General features: G+C 37.8%; 1 long non-coding RNA gene across 1 annotated transcript; it reads right to left on the bottom strand.

The window, feature by feature from the left end:
- Positions 1–7,675: 7,675 nt before the first annotated feature.
- LOC135327595 (uncharacterized) lies at positions 7,676–24,268 on the bottom strand. Its single transcript, XR_010387932.1, has 2 exons — positions 23,867–24,268; positions 7,676–8,229 (listed from the first exon to the last, which is right to left on the bottom strand). It is a non-coding gene; the product is annotated as an uncharacterized LOC135327595 (long non-coding RNA).
- Positions 24,269–24,405: the final 137 nt, after the last annotated feature.

Genomic DNA, 24,405 nt, shown 5'->3' with positions numbered 1-24,405 from the left:
CTGTGCTCGACACCCCTTAGCTTCAGCTCTGCAACCCCTCCCCCCCGCACACAACTTGTTGTTAGTGTTGTCAGTTAGCAGACTGGCCACACACATTATACCTTTTACCAGCCTACATCTTATTTCTCTCATAAAGCCTAGGAAATTAGACCTGCACTACCCAGCAAAAAATAAACCAATAAAGACAACTACTTCCTTTCCTTGAGCAGCATATAGGAGACTTGATTCTCCAAAACAAAGAGCTTCTTCCATTCCCAAACTTAATACCTTTCAGATGGGAGCCCAGCCCTGTGAGTCAGTTCCTATCAGCTGTGCCCAACTGTGCTCACCAGGAGGACCAGCTGCCCTTCAAAGGGCCTCTATGGCCAGTTACAAATCTCCTGTTTGCAGTGATCTCCAACCCTTGTAGCCATTTGTTGTTTTGCTGATGTTAATGTTCTGTGAACTCTTAACAGATACATTTATTATAGCAGTTGTTTATGTTTTGGGAAGGCATAGGCTGACTTAAGCTCAGAGAAGGACCACAAGAATGGAAAGGAAGGCCTGAAGGGCTTTACTTCAGGAGCCTGACTAATGCACCTTACAAAAGAGAAGGTTGAAAAAGGCAGCCTGATGAGTAGGTGTTAATGCTCACAGCTGCAAAAGGTGTTTTTAGTGCAGGGTTTTCCAGGTTTGTACAGTTTCTTACTATTGATGTTTGAACCTTCAACAATATATCAAGTAAGCTTTATTTCCAGGAGGTATGTAATTAATCACTGGGACAGAGCACAGGGGGCATCAATAAACTAGCTACTGTTTGAGGTTTTAAAAGGAGATTAGTTATCTTTTTGAAAGATATTCTATACTGCATCATCAGAGACAATACCAGTGTGCAGAGGGAAGTAAGGCATATACAAGCTGTGAGGTAGAAAGACCCTGAGCTTGCTCTTTTAATTCAATAAATTAATTTGTGCTTTGTAAATATAAATTTGTATTTCTATAGTGTAGTTTGTGAAGGCAACAGTGGAAAGACATATTCAAGGTCATGTTCTGATCTAAGAAGGCTAGAAAGCAAGGTAGTGCAACCTGTGTTTTAGTCAATGGATTTATTTGAATGAGCATATAAAAAAGAAAACAACGATCAACACCAACTGTGGTCCTGTATATTTCCAGAGAGAATCTTGCATATGCAAGAGCATAAAGCAAAAAAATCCAAATACTTTTTGTCATTTCAATCTCTGCATATCCTTTGTTCAGTGGTTACTAGTAAAAAAATCACTTGAAGGGTAACCAAATGAAATCACCTGCTGCTCTTTATCAATCTTGAATAACCCTCATCTTCACAAGGAAGGTGGTAATAAAGACAGGACAATGTTAAGGGTGATGTCATTTTGAAACTGTGGATGTGAAAGTGGGGTCCATCTCTTTCTAAGAGCACTAGGCCCCATGCTATTAGTTGGAGGCTGTTGAGGAACAACTGTGGCTATTTAGGAGATACAGAAGCCATGAAATAGTGGAGGAAGAATCTGGAGGGGGAACTGGCACTCTAGAGAACATGAAGATCTGATGTTCTTTATGATCCAGAAGAATAAAAGCTTACTTTTTGTGGAAGACGTTTTGCTTTGTGGAAGATCTGTGTAGGCTAGGGTGAGCATTTTGGACTGAGCGTCTTCCTAGCTCCTTTCAGTGGTAAACACCAGACTTTTTTTCCTCTGCTATGAGTACTCTTATTGTAGCTGTTTAACAGGAGTTCAGCCTATGTGAACATGAGAAAGAACAAATTAATTTTCCATCAAGTTCCTTTTCAAATCACAAAATAGTGAACAGTATTCCTGCTATAAAATGTTTAAATATTATGTGGGCTTTGATATTTTTGAGACTGTTTATAGTATTCAGAAATATAGTTGACAACTTCAGACCATCCATATGCCGTTCTTTCAGTGTTCCCTTTAAAGAAGAAGAATAAAGATGAAGGTTCCTTGCCATTTTGAGAAGAAAAACTAGGGCCAGCATTTTTCATACACTCAAAAGACTTGAGCATAGCTAAAAATAATGGGACTCAGACACAGTAAGAAAAAGCAGAAGAGTGCTCCAGGGCCTATTAGCCTATAGCTTTCTGAGGAACTCCTGAGATGTTAGTGATGTGTCTTTAAATCTGCCTCCTCCTTTCTTTTCTGGTCCAGGCTCCTTAAGGCATGGTGCCAGGCTGGGCTCAGCTCTGCTCGTGCCTTCCCATCGGAGGAGGAACGGAGGCTCATTCTCTGGAAAAGGACCATCTTCCCAACGGGCTCTGCCCTGTACACCTGCCTGTTCCCTGCCACGTCAGCGGCTTTCTTCTGGCCTTCAGGTCCCAGCCTGTTTCAGTAACACCTCAGCCTTGGCATCAGCCAAGTTTTCAGGGATAGGCTGGTAGGACAGAAGGAGTGGTAAGAGAAAGTGTTTGGTTTTTATGGAAGGAAAAGAATAGAAAGGATCAAGGAATTGCGAGTAGCAGGTTTATCTCCTCTCATTGAACTCAGCCTTAAAATGAGGGGCATAATTAGATCTTCCTGTCTGTGCTCATTTTTTTTATTGCATAGAATTAGAACTATAACTTTTGTGCAAAAATAAAACTAACATTTTTCTAGGTGTTTTTTGGAAGGAGTTTTCCATTTATAACATTTTTACTGGGAGCTGAATCTGCCCCTTCCTGATGTAAGCAGAAAGGATTCTGTGAAGGACACAGAACTTTGCCCAGACTTTATTTGTAGGCTTCAACTGGAAACACAATGGGGAAAATTAAGTGGAAAAAAATATATGCTTTTACATATATACACAGCAGTCGCACAATCAGTCATATGGCAAGAAGGCTTGTACTGCACTGGATCAAAGTGGAAGAGCCTAGCTTGAGATTAAAGGGGGGATAATTGCAGGCAACCAGAAAGTTTTATAATAGAGGTGATAATAATATACAGCAGAGGAAGGAAACTGCAAGGAACAGAAATGAGGATAAAATGGGAATAAAAGAGATCCTTTGATCCTCCTGGCTTTCTCCCTATATAACAGAATTATTTTATTGCCCACTTACTTCATTTCCCTTCCGCTTTCATCTTGCTTTCCTCTGATAGCTTCCTACTTCCCCTGCCCTGTGACTCTACCAGGTTCACTTCCCTCCATGTCTCGTAGCAATGCAGCGCAGGATGCATCTTTATCAAGTGCCGATTCTAAATATGAAACATCTTCAGGGAGAGATCATACTTCTCATTTTACTGCTGACTTCGGAAAGCAACAGAGCTGGTGGAGGAAGGAGCTCTGAAAATCACCCCACAAAGTAAGCCACATGCAATAAGTTCAGCCTGAAATACCATGACTCCTGACCACCATTCTGGGTGAAAAATAAACATTTAAAGAAAAGAGAACCCAAGAAATAACAAGGCTGGGAATAGAGCCTGAGAGGGGGCTTTTCAGAGTATTTTTGGAAAATTTCGATTTTACTAAGGTTGCAGAAGTAAAAAATATTTTCCTTTCTTTCTCCATCCCTTATGTGGTATCATCTTCGGTTTCATAGGTCAAGAGGTCTGTGACAAGAAGCAAGGAACACATGTCACAGCCCTTTACAAAGAGACCATCGTTTGAGTCTTCTGACCAAAACTTCAGCACTTCAACACTTCCAAAAGCCGTGTCAGTCCTAGCTAAAAACTCAGGCTAGACTTGATTATGTGAGTCACCACTTACTAATTTCATACCTCCAGCATGACGGGAAATAACGGAGGTGATACTAATATATGGCAGAGTAAGGAACCTGCAAGGAACAGCAAATAGGGGTAAAATGGAAATAAAAAGAGCTTTTGTTTTGAATTCCAGTCCCTGCTCCAGGGGCCTGGGTGACTGTAGTGAGCAGCAATCTGCCACCCCTGAGCTGCGAGCACCCAGGTAAGAGTGTGGAGGGGGTGGCAGAAGGAAGACTGGGGAGAAGGAGTGATGGTGGAGAAAAGAGAAAGGAACGGCTCTGCGATGCAAAAGTGGCCGGCTGAAAGAGGTGCAAACTACAGTGGTGAAAATAAAGGGCCAGTTTTCAGTCTGAGATGGCTTGAAGGTGTGCTGATGGCCTGAAAAGACCCAAAAAGCATTCTGTTTGTCTGGAAAGGATTCCTAGGAGTTGCTTAATCCTGATTAATCCTCTTCATGTTGTAACGGCCCTCAGGCTTTGACAGATCACTTCATGGTAAAGCTAGTGGTACCTGCTTCCTGTGACCTGAAATTGGCTTGTCATTAGGGGGATGTTATTAAAAAGATTTGTTTTCCCATGTGTTGACTAGTCTTCTCATCCTCTGAGGCCTAAATAGAATCGGTGAAGTAATCTGAGTGATTCAAGTAAGTGCTTAGAGGAGTGAAAAATGGAGATATGGAGCATGGATGCCTCGCTGTGACAGTTGTTGTGTTATGCTGTGCTGGTGGGAAAAAGAACAACAGCTATCAATGATATCAGAAGTAAAACATGAGCCTTGGACTTCCACAGACTCAGTAGTCACATGCCCTTGACCACAAATAATGGGAGTGCTACTCTTTGCCTTCTACAGAATGAGGTAGCTCAATACTAGAGCTAAAGTGATACAGTCTCAGCTCTGATCTGCGATGATCTGAGATGAAATTTCTGTTGCTGCAGCACTTCCCAGCTACAGATGTTCCAAAGGCTTTGGAAAGAGTTTAGCTAAATTCTTCCACAGAGTTAAGAATCATTTTACCGTGTTTTAGTGATGTGTTAGATGTAGGATTCTATTGTGTGCTTATGATTTTTAAGATGAAAAAAAAAAAAAAACGTGGGGAGTTTCTCTGGGATGTGCTCTTTGTAATCTCTGAGTTCCCAGCTTGGATCTGGAGGGCCAATTTAACTATTTCTCCAACCTTGCCATTGTGTTGACTTTTGCTAACTCAGTTTTTGGAGACTGTAGCTTCATTGCATACCACAAGAGGTCAGTCCTTGATAACTTTGCCTCTGCAATGAATGGTCTTAATCATAACATTTTCAGATGCAGAGAATCTGCAGTTCCCACCTGTTTCAGAAAGCCTGGTGAGCACTGAGTTGTTTTCAGTAATAGCTGTGTGTGTAATACAAACATATCTGGTGCGTATTTACAACTTTCACTATAAAGGATTGTTTTCTAGTTACTTTTCCTTTTTCCATGTGTTTTCATTTGCAAAACTAACTTTGGGATATGAGCCTCTAAAACAGCATTATATTTATTTTTTCCTTGTAACACTAAGAAAGAAAGCTAAAAAGCCTGCCTAGCTTACAGCCAAAAAGGTCTGGAAAGGAAGGGTCACCATAGTCTTGTAACCAAAAGGGAATGATCACATATTATTGGAAAATATTGAAGTTAAAGCTTGGTGCTAAGTCAGTTCTAGAAACTTGGAATTATCCCATAAGGCTGGTTTAAAAACAAGTTCGGTAGTTTAACCCAATCCTCGGTAATGTTTCCTCCCTTTCTCCTGCTCCATGTTTTGTTTTGTTTTGTTTTGTTTTGTTTTTTACAATCTGGCAAAAAAATTCAATGAAGCCTTGTCTCAGAGCAAGACGTACTATGGTGACTACAAGACAAAGCTAAGACAAAGCTGAGACAAAGCATTATGAGAAATTTGTTTGTCATCTGCCTTGTGTTAAAATGAATGTGTTTGAAATCTCTTCTCTTTTCCTTCCCCAGCAATTACAAAATAAAACCTTCATCTTTTCATGGTGGTATCATCTGGGGACAAGCAGGAAAACACAATTAAGGAATGTGCAAGTTCTTATTCTCTTTCTTTCTCCTCTTTAAAGCTAAATTTAGAACATAAATCTTAGTATAATGTTTATTTTTCATTTTGACAGCCATAAAAAGCAATATAGCTTGGTCTTCAAACCAATACTGTAATTTTTATAACCTAAATATTTTTCTTGGCATCATGAAAAAGAGTGGGTGTAAGGGGGAGAAAAATGTTGGCAGTTAAAGCAAATAAAGTAGAAAATAATGCATTTAATTAAGGGGCACCAAAATAATGTTACTGTTTTCTAAGTAGTATTTTCATTTCTAATAAATTGTTTTGGGAGCAGCAGCTTTCTACCAGAACCTTACAGGAGAAGAAGTAAAATTATATCATAGTGATTCTGTAGCACCTGACTTGGAGAACAGGTCGCAAAAGTACCATTATAAAAGAAAAGAGGATGGCAACATTTTAAGTGCAAAATGCATAGAATCTTTCGACAACAAGATGTACTTTTTTGTGCAACCAAGAGTATTTGAAACCCAAATTTGAAATCAGCAAATTATTTTGGCTAAAAGAAATGAGTGGAGGTTAGAGGAAGTTTTTGGTGCAGGCAGAGGAGTCATTCTGTCTCAAAACTTTCTAAAGCAAGTAGCTGACCATCTAAAATATTTCTAATCCAAATGTACGTAAGACAGTCACTTCTTAAAAGCTTTTTAGAATTACCTCAAAAAGAGACAAAGCCTGTGGGGGAGTGGAGAAGAGGGAGTGTAGCTCTCTGGGCTAAACTGAAATACTTTTTCTTTTAATGTGTTTGCTCTGTACAAAATTAGAAAACGTTATTTGCATAAAGGCAACTGTAATGGTCTATGTGTCTGTCTTTAGGAACATCAATTACAGCAGAGATTATCATCTCTTAAAGTGGCATTTATTTAGCGGGATTTAATCTGAAATACCACTAAAACACCTACTTGCTAATTATATGACTTCAAATCCTTTCCTTTTTATACCTAGAGGAATTGGCTGAAGAAATTTTACTTGCCTAGTCGCAGGTCTCTGAGGCTACAAGTTAGACAGCTTTGGGTGCCTGCCTGGCAGCAGCTGGACTTCGAAGACGAGAGACTCCGCCAGCAGAAGTGACCAAAGACTGCCGCTCACTCCAGCAGTGCCGGCGACCTGCTGGATTCACTGCCTGGTAGAGGAGGAACCATTTGGACAAGAAGCCTGAGCGTTAGTGAGAACGGATGGTGCTGGGCAGCAGCGTAGGGTCTCTCTATTGTTCTGAGCCTGCATTTGAGAACAGGTTAGTTTAGAGACATCCTTTCCTACAGGTGGAAGACTCTGTATGCATGTGTGTGGTGAGGAGGTGCTGCCTAGGCAGAGAAAAGCAACTCATTAAATTTAATAGCCTTGCTATTTATATTGGAGCTGGACTTGCAGAATGTATTAGCCAAAGAAAAGCTACGTATGACCTAACAAAGCTAGAAGGGGAGTTGTGAACTTGGGCAGAAATACTACTAGTTTATAGCTCCCCCCAACCCCAAACTACTCCCTGTTTCAGGAATGTCTCTCTCAGTTTAAAGCAGGAGCTTCAGTAGCTTTACCAATGTCCCGTTCAAATGAAACTTTGCATATGAGGAGTGTTCCCTGCATGCACGTAGGGAGGCTGTGCCTCTACTGCCAGGCAAGAGCAGGACAGGAAACAGGTGTTGACAGCTTAATGCATCAGGAGGAGCAGTTTTACAGCATGAACATTACAGCATGAACACGAGTGAATTCCTTCCCTTTGACCATAATGCAGCTACTTATACATCACACCATAATTTAAGAGGCAGTTTCCCACGTCCAGGTTCATGCTGTAAAACTGCTGTTCATAATGGAGGCCATGCAAAGGTTATCATTCATTTGAGCTGATCCTTGGCAGATGCGCTGGCATTCACGGTTGTTGAAGAATTAAATTTTACGTAAACAAAGAGGAAAAAGTTATACACAAAGGGTTTTATTACACGAATAATTTTACATACTCCTTGGTAGTTAGTCAGTTACAAGTGCATTTAATTAATGTTTTGTGGACATCATAACAGTCAGAGTATTTCAGCTGGACAGCCAGTATCGGGCTGAATTCAAGCCAGTGCAATTCATGACATAACCATAAACAGGAAATTACAGGTCTACAATGAGGTTAGACTAGATAGCAACAGCATACGTATTGTCACATCAAAGCATTACAAAGTATGAAAGCCCAATATTTCAACTATCTCTAAAATGGTATTTGTACAAACTTGTCATAGATACCTAAATGTAAGGTTTCATTACATCAGTAATGCATCATGTCTTTCTCTGTTTTCTGGGAGATACTTCGGTATTCAAAACTATTTGGGGCAACAAGAAGAAATGTAAACATCTGATGGTCCTTTGAAAGTCCATTCTGAGAGAATACATTGTGTGCCATAGGAAAAGTGCATCCTAACTGGTGTGTCTGTTATGGCCAGTCTGACTCAAATTCACATAGCACCAGGTATTTATCCGTTTCTGCAGTAAAAAGTTAGAAAATCTTCGTATTAACTCAGAAAAGAGAAAACAAAGTCAAAAGATTTTTTTCTTCTTCTTCTTTCTTTAGAGGAACAGCAATTAAATTAAAAAGAAAAAAAAACCCACCCAACATTTAAACAGTTACTTCCTATGTACAAAGGAACCGAAAGCTAGCAAAACGCATAGCCGGTGAACAGTCTTTATTATTATTTTTTCCTCCAGGTTCAGGTACCTGAATATATGAATTTATTTACAGGTGGACATATATCTACAGAAGTAATAATCAGAATATTTCTATTTGGCTAAAAGTTGTATAAAAAAAGACAAAACACTTTTTCTCAAATACTTTCCAAATATATATAGATATATTAAAAGTATTCAGTATGTCCATTACTGCCAGAGTTGGAAGCTCTTTCTCATTTTAAAAAGTAAATTTTGTGATAGTAAGTGACAACAAAGGACTGACCACTGCAGTCAATGCTTTGATTTGAGGGACTGCGGCTGGAGCTAAATCAGACCCACAGAACAGGTACAGATTGCAGAGAAATGCAGTAGTGTCTTTCTGTTGCTGTTATAGGCCACGTCCTGGTAATGGAGATTACCAGCTGCAAAGAGCCTCCTGTACCACACCTGAGCATCCCTTCAGCTAGCTCTGTGTAACCTTCCTGGGGGCAGATCCTCTGCAGATGTAAATGGTCATAGCTATGGGCGGTACGGCAATTGGTAACGGCTGATGCTGCCTGTCCTCAGGCATTTTTTCAAGTCAGTGGGTTCTGTGGATCTCATTGTAGGGACCTTGGTAAGAAATCTGTTGTTGGGTTTTTTTTTGTATCAAGCAACATACAGAAAGCATTGCATTTTTTAAAAGGACAGCGTTAAAAAAAATCCCAAAACCTCAGAAGTACTGGATGTATCCTTTATGCAGTCAGAAAACTAGCATAGTCCGGTAGCTCAGTAAATAGGAAAACGTGAATTCCATGCTAATTCTTGAAAAGAATATAAAATTAAGGGCTTTAGCCCATCAGATACAAATACATACTGTAAAAATATTATTAACTGAATATAAACTAGATGAGTGCACATCTCTGGATAGATAAAATACCACTGCCTTTACACTGCTATCGTGCATTTGAATAGGTTGCATATAAGCAAAATCTTTCTTTGCTGTTCAGTCCAGGCTTGCTTTACTCTAAAGCAAAGATGCTCTTAATACATCTTTTTTTGTCTCTCTTTCTGTAGGATGAACTATAAGAAACATACATAATCAGGTTAGGTCTGACTCTTCATGTCTTGTACACCCCAGCCCTGAAGTGCAGTCAATGCTTAGGCTGAAGGACCAAGTGTTTTGAGTGCTAGATCATCTAGGGCCATAGCTCCCAGGCAGGAGCCCATCAGGAGCCATCCGTGCCTCCTATGGGGTGCGTGGCAGAGCACCACGAGAGGAAGTGGCAAGAACTAAACTGGGGCTGCCGGGTGGCTGGAAAGGCTCTTGCTGAGGGGAAGATCTGGGAAAGCCCAAAAGCAGCCTCTTCCTTGCCACAGCTTGCTCTAGAGTAGCTGCAAGCTCCTCCTGACCAAAAAAACTGAACTGCAAAAGCACAAGAGCTGCTCGGGCCAGAGTGGCAGCATCTGCGGCCAGGCAAGCACGAGCACCCCATCCATGCCTCCCTGTCCTTGGCCCGGCACCCACCAGCTCGTGCTCGCCTTCACGGGGGCACAGGGAGAGAAACGTATGCTGAAGGAGACAGAAGCACCTTCAGCTCCTGCTGTTTGGGAGCTGCTAATCTATGGGAAAAGGTTGGATTTGAATTGACTCAAGATACAATATGCAGCTGTAGGAAAATGCATAGTTCGTGTGTATACATTCATTTAGCAAGATCAAAGGAAGTTTCTTTGCTGAGCAGTTTAATCACCATCTGTTTTCAAGAAAAATGTGATCTCACAAATCTACAGGAGACCAATTAACCGCACATCTTGTGAGTTAATGGTAACTGAATAGTATTTCCCAAATAAAGAATTAGCATCTTTTTCCTCTTGCCTTTTTTTTTTCTTTTCTTTTCTTTTCTTTTTTTTAAAGTATTTTCTCATTCGTAGACTGTTTCTCTAATAATGTATAATGGACTTTGGGATTTCATGAGATTCTTCTTTAATTCTCATTAGTGGAGTATCAGTGTTCCCTGCTCTGAGGTTTAACAGATATAAGCCCTAAAAAACGAACAAAATCTTATTTTACATGTGGTGTATGAACTAGATTAAAAAGTGATTTGTTTAAAATGCTGAAATTCTAGTTCAGCAGAGAATAGTGCTTTTTGCTTTTTTGGCAATAGCTGAGCTTGCTTATATTTTGAAAACAGTACAAGTTTGCTCACTGCTTTTATTTCAGTTAACACTTTGGAACCCAGCTGTTTCCTATTAGGAATGCCTATTGTCCTGAGCAACCTTGTACACACAACTGTAATGTGCCAGGCAGGACAAACTTAAAAGCAAGCAGAAGACCTATAAATTATCTATTTTAATTTTGTTTTCCATTTGTACTTTTTTATTTTTCAGAAGAAAAATTGCGTTCTCCTTTGTGATACTAAAACACAGTGGTCTGCAACTAAATGTAATTTTAGCACAGATTAGTACTTTTTACTAATCAAACACTATAAATATTTAATTAAGCAATTAAATGACTTTGCTCATGATTGTTCATGTTTCTGTATGCTCCTAATTTTAACTTTCTTGTTAGGAAAAGTAGTTAATACACTTAGTAGATTACCTAGATTTTTCCTTGCAATATGTATTCAACCATATTTGCAAAAATTGCAAAGAAGCATTTTTAAAACTAGAGAATATTATGTCAGGTAATGAGGATACATAGGAAGGAGAGTAAATTTATTAAAATATTTTGCAATCGAAGTGAAGAAACATTGATTATAGCTAGTGAACCAATCATTCACTGGGAAATGAAAAAAATTTTTTTCCTTACAAATAATGAATAATAGAAGTGCAAGAGGATGAAATTTGCCCCTTCTAAATCTCAGTGACCAGAAACAAACTATTGATTAACCTGAATTACTTGGAATAATTTGAGAAGAAAATATTCCTTCTGTATATACAGAAGAAATTACTCTGTCAAAAGTTGGTCTAGTGCATTAACAAACTCAAGAGCTAGTGCTTAGCAAACAAATTAATTAATTCAGTAGTCTTTAGTAGTACTTCTTTAAAGCTGCAAGTGCAAACACATACTTGTTAGTATTTTAACTCAAATATTTCCATAGACTTTTAGGCATTATTATACACATTTCAAATAGTTTTCTTAAATTAAACATATTTGCCAAATAAGCAAATGTTTAGAGTGTCATGACTTCTGCTGAGAATGACTGCCTCAAAGATCCCAAGTCCGTTGGAAGTGCTCTCAAGTCACAATGCAGAAATACTCAGATGCAGACACAAAAATTTTAATACTTTTTTTCATAGCAAAATTCCTAGAGGAAATTTGGAGACCCCAAATCTGTACACCTTTGTCTTAATACTAAAACATTTCCGGTGGCGACAGACTGCAGAGGCATTTGGATTGGTTATGGCCACGACACTGTGAATTCCTGCGCTCCCTCCAGCTGCCCATGCTGTGTGGAGAGCGCGAGATGGGCCTAGCACATGAACCGGAGAGTTGAAAAAAGGTCTGCACTGTGGCATTTGGGTTTTTTCATCTTAAGGGAAGGAAAAAAAGTGCCTGCTTTTAAGCTTCTAACAAGAAAGTAGGCACCTACCTCTGCTGCGCCAGCTCACAGACTGCCCCCAGGGGGCACAGTCAAATCAGACTGTGCCAAAGGAGTGTCAGGTACATGCAAAAGTCTTCTCTCTCTTCTAAGCTTTTCTTCAAAAAAACATGAAAACACAGAAACTAGTTGGGCAACACAACTGTTATTTGTGCTGCCCGAAGGACAGCCACCTTGGAGGAAGTCTATCATTGCACTTGTTCCTCAGCCAAACAGAAACTGATTTTCCAGAGACATGATGTGCACAGTGCAAGGCTTCAAGCTGAGCTTTTCTCCACGTCTACAACTCCTTAGCAGTGCTCCACAGCACTCCTCTCTGTGGTACGATGTGTAGCTAACATTAATCCATTCTTTCTGTTCAGCATAGTACCTTGTTGTTCACCATTTTTAAGTATGTAGCTTGCACACCATTAGTGATGCACTAGTCATGCTCAAAGACCTTGGGTTAGTCCTTGAAAGGACCAAACTGCATCAGAGCATGTTGAAATACCCTGATCCTGCACTTCTTTCATAGGCAAAACTGAAGCTTGCTTAAAAATGTCAAGATGACACATTTGCAACTCAAGTTGAGACTGTATTAACGATATGAGGATCAACAGTTAGCTTTTACTTGCACCTATGGATGTAAAAATGAGAAAGTAGTAGGTCTTAAAGTCTCTTAAAAGGAACTGGGGACTCTGCTAGATGTTTGAAGAAGAATTTTTGCAGGGAACTTTACATCACCATATCAAGGACCTCAGACCTCTACGTGGTCTGGGCACGCATTGGCTCATTGGCCTGGGAGAGAGGAGTCTAGGAAGGCTAGACCCTGGGAAGGAATTAAAGCAGCATAGTCTCTCTTCCCCATTTACTGCCACTGTATTTTATTTTTCAGTCACTGTAGACTTCCAAATCTCTAGGTGTGATTTGGAAAAAGTAAAAATTAAATGGCCTTTATTTTCAACATATTGTATACCACTTTAAGAGATTCTGTGCTGGGGCAGAGTATTGTTCTTTATTTAAAGCACTGAAACTGGCACCAAAAAATTCACAAGATAAACTACATGCAATAGTATTAGGGCCTTATGTTTAACACCAAAATCAGGGGGCATGGAATTCTTCACTAGTTCATTAAGGAGCAAGAAGATTGTCTTTAGGACACTGGTTCCCAAAACTGGGGAGGGGGATGAAGCCAGAAAAAACAAATGGAAATACCATTTTCAACCTGCAAGTGGGCTTGTAAGCATATGAATTTGGAGAGCTACTGTTGAAAGGGGGGAAGCACGTACCTATGTACGACTTCTGAAGGAATATAGTACTCACATGAGTTCAGCCTTTCCAAAGACAAGGGGCTTTTCAGACTGCCCAGAATACAGAATTGCATTAGTTTAGGGAAAAACATATCTCTCTGGTAATTAAGATAAACCGATGTGAACTTCTCTGTCAACTCTTTTCTTCATTTTAACCTGGCTTGTTAAGTAAGTTTATACTTCTTTAAACAAGATTATACTAATTTTTTAAGAGCTAAATCAATTAAACTAATACAGGTTTTGTGTGTAAACAAATCAAATGTCTACTAGTGTCTCCTGATTACTCGTATTTCATTTTAAACTGTGCTATCCATCAACATACTGAATTTACTAAGCGGTAAATCATCTCAGAAGCTATCATATTTCTCAATATTTAATTAAAATATTTCTGATCTAAATAGTACATTTGCTATATTTAGCATTTTAAAATTTGCATTTTTATAAAAACATCTTCATTTCATAGTTAGTTTCTAGTTAAAACTAGATTAACAAAACTTTTATTGTTTAGTATATCAAAAATACATGGCCCAACAAGTGAAAATATATACAAAGTGCAATGCTGAGCAAATTAAAGGTCCCTAATTTTACGCTGAGTAGAAAGAGGAAATGCTATCCTTCTAAAAACAAAAATTCAGAAAAAATGCTTTTCAAAAAGACCTTAAATTTACCTTATATCCCCCCAAAAATATTTGATAGAAAACAAAGGAGGAACAATATACATGGGCAGATGTTTCCCTTTTGTGACTGAAGACAGACAAAAGGATGCATGCATCCGAATGCCGCAGTCTTACGCAATCAGAGTATATTAGAAGTTCCATATGCATGAAAACCGGGCAATCGGGCTTTTGTTTTTTTTAACAGTTAGCCTCTTAGCTGGTGCTAAATTCAATCCCTTCTACAGTGGAAACACTTCCTTTATATGAAATAAAATATAACTAGCATATGACATGAAAATGTAATTGCTTTTTCACAGAGTTTTAAAAAAGTAGTGCAATTTGATGTTGACAGTTACTTCCTTCAGTTACATTATGAACCTTTACACTCCTCCTGGCATTCCCCATCACTATTATACTGATGCTATAATACAAAGAGCTTGAAAATCTGCACTAGCAAAGCAGCTAAGGATCTTTCTATTTAGGAAAATTCCTAACTATTTGCTACCATATCTGGCTAAGAAGAAAGCCCTGCCTTTCTATGGTCCAGAGATCTCATACTGAGATAACACCTCCACCCTCCACCCCCAAACAGAACTTGCACGACCTTAGATTATCCTCAAATTACATCAGACTGGCTCCAGGATGCCATTGGGATCAGGGGAGGATCAAGGTCTTTGCCTTTGATGTCCCTTAAGCCCTTCAATCTCTGCTTAGCAAAACCATGTCCAGTTGAGATGTAGTCTTGTTCTCTAACATGGAGAACAAAGGTACAAAACCAGCAAGATAGTGATCTGGCCTTTATGCATCTTATTTTATGCATGGTTCAAGCCAGCATAACCCAGAACATTTCCCTGCAGACACGTTTCTGTCAGCACAAAAAAAGAGATGGGGAGTGGCTGGGGGTAGGAACAGCCCTTTCAAATGTACTACAAGCTTACGCCAACTTAACCTGCTTCAGTGTTAGCTAAAACGCAGAGATGTAAATCTAAAACAATATTGCTAAAGACCCAGCTCTGAGGCTGTAGGACACTAGAATACCATTCCAGGTGCCTAGGACTGCACTGGACAGAGCTAGGTTGCATGGTACCAACATACTGTCGAAGCCCAGCCAGGATTCAGAAATATAGATATCTTCTGCCTACTTCTACATGTAAGTATTCTCATGTGACTGACACAATGATGGTATCTGGATCCTTGCAAATGCAATGGTGGCTGCTGGTGCTTTTTTAGAAATGCCACTAGAAAGTCATGGGACAGTGCTCCCTTTATAAGAGCCCACTCACTGAAACATTTACGAAGGGAAAGAGTTGGGTTTTAAGTCTCCTTTACCTGAGAGTCAAACTCACATTGGCCTGGTTTTAGGGCTTTTTGCTGGGTTGTGGTAAATCTTGGGAAGAAAGCATTGATTCTGTTGAAACAGGGCCATAATAATTCAAGGTTACTGCACTCAGAGAGAGCCCAGAAGGGAGCCTGCTCCCACTTCCTGGTCTAGTAGATGCAGCATGCCTCTGGAACGAGGGAGGCTACAAGCTCTAGTTTCAGCTATGAGGATACCATATTTTATTCAGTGACCTTTTTAACACAAAACCTCTCCAATAGTCTTATTTTAATCTCTAAAAAGAAGAATCTCTCTTCAAAAGAATGTTTTGTCCTGTGAGTCAAAAATGAAGTGGATAATCACCTCCCTCAAGATGTAAGCGGACACAAAGTGAGCACCTGTGATCAGCTTGCGCTAGCTGACAGCACACCGACTGCAGCAGTAGCTCCCTTTCACAACAGGTTGGCTGCCCTGGATCTCAATCTGAGAAACCTCCTTCTCCTTACAGCTAGTATCAGTAGCATGGATTACACACTAAAGACCACGTGCTTAACAACAATTTCATACTTGCACTTACAGCACAACTAGTCACACTGAGGAAAAACACCCTCATTCTACAACTCCATGTGAGCAGTCTCAGTCAATGAAGTTATTCACAGGAATAACAGCAACTCTCCTGAGAAAAAATGTAATGCTTTGAGGACTTAGTTACAATGCTATCTGCATTTCACTCTTAATTGTATTACAAGACATTTTATCAGGCTTGTAATTAAAAAAAAAGTGAAACCTCTGTAATTGATTGCCTCAGAATAGTGCAAAGGTGTAAGGTGGAACACACAGCATTGGATCTCTTGGCTACAGACAAAATTCACGCGAGCTTAAAAAGGGTTATTTATTTCAGAAAAATGCTTTTGGCTTTCCCCTCTCTTCCTCAAATTAACTAGAATTAATTCCTGCTAAACTCTTGTCATGACTGAGGAGGGAAAAAAAAGCTTTTTTGACTTACAATCTGCATAAAACATGACCTTACAGGGTACTGCATCGATGTTGTTTGATTCATCAGTTAGTCTTTTATGGTCAATTTATTTATACACAACTAATATTAAGTAACTATAATTGTAGCATCTGATCATATTTGGCTTAAGATACTTCTGAGAAAAGATGTTACATATTGGCAAGAAAGATAAACCAGCAGGATTAAGTATTCTATTATAAAACCGCAAATAAAAATAGTGCTGGTTACTGACAAGATGGTCAGGAATCTTCTCCTTATGCATACGAAATAGTACAGTGTTTTGGCAGATGAAAAATATCTCTATCAAAAAAATACAGCAATAAGGCTAGAGAAGTAACAGTACACTGCAAGGTACTAGCTAAACAAGGAAAGCAATAGCTGTACCAAAAGGTTTACTGTGCATAACTTTTTATCCTTAAGCCACTAGCCCCAGTCACAAATGGAAATGGCCCAAGACAGAATGTTTCATTCTACTGTGATCCAATTCTGAGGAATGTTTTTTCAGGTTTAACCTTATTGGCTCAAGCCTGTTCCAAGTAATGTCTCGATAAGTTTGAATCTGTCCTTTACTAGAAGAAAGTCAAGAAGTGAAACAACCAAACATCCTTCTGTTCAACAGACCTGATTATTTCAATCTATTAGTTAATTCTGGATTCTGAGAATGGGACAAAAATAGTGACTTGTATATCATTCTATAACAGCAAAAATATACGATAGCAAGATGCAACATACTTGTCAATCTGTATTCTGTTCAAACCTCAAAGTGCAGATGGAGAGGAGAAATTCACTTAGAAATATGCAAGAGGATCCCTCAGTTCAATTGTTCAAACACTTTTCCTAACTGATCAATGAACCAACAAAGTATTCTCTTTCTGCTCTTTGCTTGCCCTTTTGCTTGCCCAGACTCTCCTCTTCAGTCTGAGCAGATCATGTTGTATGATGAGATTCAGACTTTACACTACAATGAAAGAAGAAATCTCTCCATTTTAAAAGTCATTTTCAAAATATAATACAATTTCAAGCCAATTCTTGACAATTTAGGAAATGTTTTCACAATTAGAATACAAATTTAAACAAAACCCAATGATAAAACCCAAGAGATAAAAAAATTTTCTCTGAACACTGAAGTAAGCTTTTTTTTGACATTATTGGCAATTTCAGACTAAATTATCTCCGTAACCAAGGTCAACATTTTTTCTTCTTTCAGTAATCCAGACTTTTTATAGCTTTGTATAGATGCCTTAGGTTACTTCTACCATGTTAGACTGCACACTACTATTCTATGTAATTTACAATTCCTCCTCTCCTCCTTTTGATTCTTATGGAATCCCAAATCCTGTTTCATAGCTTATAATAAATGGTTATAAAATTATGCCACCATTATCATTTCAGAGAGGTAATAAGAGCCCAGTGCTGTAAAAGTTAGTTTTAAAAGAGTGCACATTTCATAGTGATATACATACACACAACACTTGTTTCCACAATTTAGCCCTTTAAGTATTGCACCTTGTTAATAAGGCTACTGTCTAGTTTCCTTTTCAGTAAAAGTACTGATGTTTTTTAACACTAAAGTTTACACAAAGACAACATAATTTGTGATTTAACAGTACAATATTCCAAAAATTTTTAGATAAACTTATTTCCTTGCAGCTTCAGAACTCCTGTGTATCCGATTCACTGTAGAAGCACACAAGGAATACAGATGGAACTATATAAATTTATATAAAGTGATCCATTTGTCATGCATTTTTCTGATGTGCTCAGGTAAGTTCCTTTGAGCTTGATGGCAAATAGTCAACTTTTACAAATCTAAGCAATGCTTTCATATGCTAAAATGTACAAATAAACTTGTCTTCTCTTTCACTTTCCCTTTGCAATGCAAAAAATACAAAAACCCCCAATCCTTTAAATTTAAATTTGTCTGGTCTTCTAAATACCAGATAAATTGCATAAAATCAGAACAAGATTGTCTTACAAAGTGCACATTTCAAACTAAAGTTATAAGAATATCTGTTCTTTCCAAGTCTTGACTTCAGAAAAGCATAAAAATGTGTGCCTAACTTTAGACACATGAAAAATCTCATTGACAAACTGTGTAAGAAAAGTTAAACACATACTTGAATGCCTTGATGAATGTGAGTCTATAATTGTTATTGGATTACCTACCTATCTGCAGTAACTATCTGCTTTATGGATTATATGCACCTCTTCCACAAAAGACTTGTTGCCATCAGTGTGAGAATTACTCCAGTTAAATAATAATACTAAAAATTCTGACCCCATGTGCCATTTACATTTTTAGGTCCTATTATTGAAGATTCTGGTGTGTATTTTTATTCACTTCAGTATAAATAATCCAGAATTTGGGGAATGGAGTCCCTAGATATGGTGAAAAAGATTTGATAAGGAGAAAGTATTATGGACAAAAAATAAATTTCTTCATGTACAGCTAAAGAAAATTTGGGGAACTTGTATATGTATTTTTTCAAAGTAATAGTTAATGTGTATTAATTTTGGTTTTAATGAAGCTGATTCCTTCACAGATATGATAAAAGTTTTGTGGTGGCATGCTTTTTCTTTTAATTTCAAGGGGAAATTAGCACCTTGCAAAGCAGAGTACTCAGTATCTCCAGGTTAGCACGCTATCATATTATTTTTTGGCTGAAGTAATTTTATAAAAAGTAATCCAATTACAGACAAAGTATGCTTTGACCAAGGAACTGTATAAACAAGAATTATTTATATTTACAATACATTCTGAAAAGCTTTATACAAATGTATAGATTTATATTAAAATTACATTATGGTTCAAGCTCATTTTCTACATTTTTGCATCAGCTAAAATGTCTTTTTCCTATTTGGAGCTAAATAACTTATAGTATTAAAGCAAAATCATTTTCACCAATTAGTGCTTCCTTCTAATTTTAATAATTCAAGAAGCAACATACTGACTCTTTAAATTTTGCCTAGAATAGAAAAAAATCAAATTCTTCTTTCACTCAAATAGAAAAACATCCTGCATTTACAGCCCTCTTACTTTCCCTGAGGAAATTAATATTAATGGTATCTTTTCTTTTTTGTCTTCCCAAGGCATTTTTTATAAACATTTTAGTAAATTCTGTTTCTATGGACATTACATATTATATGCTAGTAGCTGTAGTGTGTAACAGAATAAGATAAAGACTCTGAAGTCCTGTATAAAATCTTTTTGAAGAGTATTAGTTACAAATGCAAGTTAGGAATCTTGAACTTCCTGTTTGGCAAAGACGGTAAACACTGACATTCAAACATTTTTAAGGGTCAGAGTGCATCTTTAGCACTGAATTACATCAAGAATTTGTATTTGGTCTTGAAACCCTACCTCATTAGTATGATATTGTATATAATTCCAAGTAATAGGAAGGCAAAATTAGTATTTATATTGCTAAATTAATTTCTCTCAAGGGTATATTAGATTTCTCATATTTAGAGTCAAACATTGAAGGAAAAAACTCTTGGTTTTAAGATGAGTTAAAAAGAGCATAACACTGGCTTGTTACTGTATTAATCTTTTCCGTTACATTGCATATCATGAGTTTACTGACCAAAGTATTTTTTTCTGTCAATAGTATAAGCAAGAATAGGAGCAAACTGTATTTCATTTTGCATAGTGCCATCAGAAACAGACTGATCTCTACTTCCAGGGTCTTTCTGGATTGTTATTGAAAATGATCTGTGTGAAGCAGAAAGAACAGGGGTTAGCATTTTTTGTATCACTGAATAAACTCAACAAGTTATACACTGAAGTTACAAATGTTCTTTAATCTTGCACTTGGATAGAAGTGAGATAGTGGTCTACGCAAAAGCACAGTAGTCTAAGATGGAAAAAACAGTTCAAGCAGACATTATCAACTATAGCTATGTATTGGGGTTTTTTTGTAATCTTGGAAAAGCTTTTCAGCTCAAGTATCTGCAGACAGGGGCTGCTTACCTTTAGCAGATACCTTTTGTATCTAAACTGTCAGCCTGATTAGTTTTTGCTAGTGAGTTACTTTCTAGTTATTTTGCTAAAGGTGTCATGAAATTCTTCTGAACTTAGACTAGAATAAAATCTCCACTACGATGTTTTGCAACAGCCAACAGTTATCTACCAGATAAATCCTGACAAGCGCAGATTAAATCCAACGCTCTATATAGGTCTCAATTCCAGCGCTACCACCTACATAAAAAAACTGAATGAAGTATAAGTCAAAAACATGATTTTACAAACATTTCCTGATCAAAATAGTTTTAAGAAAAGGAGCAGCATAACTTTTCCCTACCAAGACTGCTCTGAAGTTTGAATCAACAGAGATAAGCCTCACAGGTAACCTGTTATGTCTCCACAGCGGGCCAGCAAGCTTCTAAATTCATGTGCGGTTTCTGAAATGGTGTTTCAAGACATTTACAGACCCAGGGAAAAAAAAGAGATCACTTTGTATTGCCACACTTATAGCTGCATCTGCTTGTCCTGATTTCCAGGCAGGCTGACTCTAGCTGGTCCCAGCCCATGGCAGAAGATAGAAAACCATTCAGACTGTCTCACTGGAGCAGCATGAATGAAAACAAAAAAAACAGGTCTGGTACAAGGAGGAGTCAATGGGATACTGCCTGAAGCTGGAACCTGTTTTTAAAAGCATGTCCTACCAGAACTCTCTGCTACAGCTTTGCCTTCTGTTATCTACTTATTCATTATCTTAAAAACTAAATGGGAGAAGGAATGAGAAAGTGTATGTATCTTACAGAGAACGGGTGCAAGGAATACACAGATCACTAGATGGCTAATGCTCATACCAGGCTAGCGATTTCAATAATGTGATTCAACAGATGGGCATTCTGCTCAACTTATTCACACAAGCAGGTCTCACAGGTCTGGTTTCTAGAACAATGAATGACAATTGGTATTAATTAAAACTAAGTGTAAACATGCAAATTGCGGTGGAAAAGTTTTTGCTCACTTTGCATCTTGTGTATTCATTTACACTTGTGCAAGGCACTAGAAAATTAGGCACATTGTTTTGGGTGGAAATAACTTAATGCCCAATAGCTGCTATTTCATACAGGAGCAGTTGCAACACAAATGCATTTTAAAATGGCACTGAAATTTCCCACTTCTTAAATAATTTCCTTTTCCAGATCATTTTTTGGGGAGTAGGTGAAGTGGAGTTGTTGCAGCAGGAAGACTCCAAGAAACATACTGGACCTATGCTATTGATATCAAGTCTGATATCAATGCTGGCAACTATTACTAGTAAGTGGTCAAAACTAATAAAATAGATCCTTCCATTTTTTTGTATCTTAGGGAGAAATTCTGGCTTTTGACATAAATGAGCACATGTCCAAAGACCTGTAGCACACGGATACTGCATAATGAAGTCTGGCCATTCTTTCTGACTGCTTTGGAGGGGCAGACAACAACCTATATCCTACAGAGAAATGGAAAGTATGAGAAACAGTGTGTACTGATGGTGGTGGATGAGCAAAGCATTCAAGCTAGCTCTTCGGTGGGAAACAAAGAAATAATACTCTGGTTTGGGGAGGACTTTGTGGAACTCTGACCTGAATCAGACAGTAGGGCGACACTAATACAGCTTAAGACAATACTGAAGCAACGTATTCAAGAATGGAAGAGGTTATTTCAGATTACTCTCTGTAATGCCAACACAGGAAAGGCTTTGCTGACATTTATGTCCTTGCTGGATACATTAAGAAGGCTAAGGAGATCTTTGCAGATGCTGAAGCAGTCAGCTGAATGCTCAGGCAGCATGAAGTAATTGAGTATGAAACATCAAGCAATCTGAGTGTACAGGCAGTTAAAGAGGGCAGTGCCACGTCTCTATTTCAGGCCCTGACTGAGACACACTAGCTTTAGGACTGTGTATCTTTGAATCAAAATGCAACAGCCGTAAGATTTAAACCTGATTCTGTATAAACTCTGCTGATTAAAGTTTGTGTAAAAATGTTGACAATTTAACTTTCGCCTAGCAGGATTTGTGCTAGATCACGTATATTCTGCCCTCAGTTTGTTAACACAAACTTTCTATCATGTTTTGATAACTTGAAACTTTTGTGCCTATATTTAATCCAAATCAAATCTATACCAGAGGGTGAACTAGTCTGGCAACAAAACCATTGTTCCATGACCATTAAAACTATGTTTACTCCTTACACCAGACAGCTTTTACTCTTTCATGCAGAAACTTATAAAAGATAATCTTATTAGATTAATTTGTAAAGTGCCCTCAAGAAAGGTGCTCATGATGCCATGACATTATAGAAAAAATATACAATATAATACATTATTTTCAAAAAAACCTCCAGAGCAAATAAGTGAAAATAGAAAAGGAGGGGAACAACAAATAAATAGGGAAATATCGTAAGTCTAAAAATGGTCAAATTAATTCTGAAACTTTTTATAATTAGTCTTGGAGTCCTTGAAAAAATGTAGGGAAAGCTAGCACAAATATCTTTGAAAAGATTCAGATTTTCTAAGTTCCCCCAAAGTAAATACACAAACAGCAAACTCAGTGTTTTAAGATGAAATGATTATGAATTACTGTGAGGTATTTTACGAAGGAAATCAAAATAATACAACACGCAAAGAAAAACCATGACCCACATTTTACTAAGAGGAAAGATAATAATGCAATGGCTATGTATATCCACCAAAATTTAGCTTCTGCTTTTATAGGTATAAACAAAACCATTTTCTCCTCCCTGTCAATCCCAGATTTTATATATATCTACACATACATATGTATATATATTTCAGGGTCTTACTAGATTTCAGAGTCTATTTTCTTTTTTCTTTTTTTTACATGACAACACAATTGGGCACAAAATGAAGTAATTGTGTGCATGCAAGCACGTCTTGCCACTTGTGCATGTAAATTACGCAATTTGTAAACAACTGAAATAACATGCTCAAATTAGGCATCTGATTGCCCAAGTAACTTGTTCAAAAAGAAAAAAAAAGATATCCTTTAGTAGCTCCTATTACATATTTTACTGTTAGCACTACTTTACTGATTTCATAGTGTATGTTCTAAATAACTGCTTTGTCGCTTTGTGCTTTTACATAGCCATAAGCAGCAATGCATACTTAGTAAAGCTATCAAGTGAACTTTGGACCAGATTTTAGAAAGCTGTTTAGACACTTGAAGTCCCCTTATTTCAGTGAGGATCAGGCAGCTTACACAACAATAAAAAAAAAAATCTGGTCTAATTTCAGATGGTATGAAAAAGAAATCCAGAAATTAGTGGGCCTGTGGGCCTCTACTAATAGGCAAACTTTTGCTGGGGTGGTTTTCTTCATGGGTGTCTCATTTTGTTTAACAGGCAAGTATTGTTTAATGGTATACATTCATATCCTAGGAAATCCTCATACTGTTTTTCCACTAAAATAACTATTAATTAATGGGAATTCCATATAGGTTGGGACAGAACACCAGCTTTCTGCATTCAGGTGTACATTTTCTAATGGACAAAGATACAAAGTACCCAAATCTATCCAAGTACTGCCAGTATAAAAACTTGTTAATTCAGATATCAAAATGAGTTAAGAAATGGACTTTTACCATAAATATGTTGCTCCTTTGCTGTTGTACTTCTCTTTCGGGGATGATGTTGTGGAAAGGGGACATTTTCTTTTCTCTAGCAATTTTTTTATACAAAATAAATGTTAGTAACTTTAATGGAAAAAAAAAACTGAGCAAACCATCAGTTTAACAACAATCTCTCAAACAGGAGAAAATGAAACAAGAGCAGAACTGCTGGGCTGGATCATGTCCCTGAATAGATATTACATATAATCCTAGTGGCTGCATTTACCAGTTCTTTATAGGGCTTCTGCAGCAATAGATGAGCTGGTCCAAATGTCAATCCTCCCTAGAAAAAGGGACAGTGGTAAGAAAAGCTGCTGGACCCCAATTATATTCTTATGGGTTTCAATCAAGGATCAGTGGATTTCTTCCCTCAACTTCCGTTGTGACAACATTTGCTGGTGACTTTCCATTGCTGCTTTTCTTCCTCTAGAGGATCAAAATCCAATTTGGTACTTAAATTACTTTGTTCCACTCTACTGGTCTGTGTCTGGTTTAAAAATCTTCCAGGAACA

The sequence above is a fragment of the Dromaius novaehollandiae genome, chromosome 2 (assembly GCF_036370855.1).
Source record: "Dromaius novaehollandiae isolate bDroNov1 chromosome 2, bDroNov1.hap1, whole genome shotgun sequence".
Lineage (NCBI taxonomy): Eukaryota > Metazoa > Chordata > Aves > Casuariiformes > Dromaiidae > Dromaius > Dromaius novaehollandiae.
The sequence above is the reverse complement of the archived record's forward strand: the minus strand, read 5'-3'. Positions and strand labels throughout refer to the sequence as shown.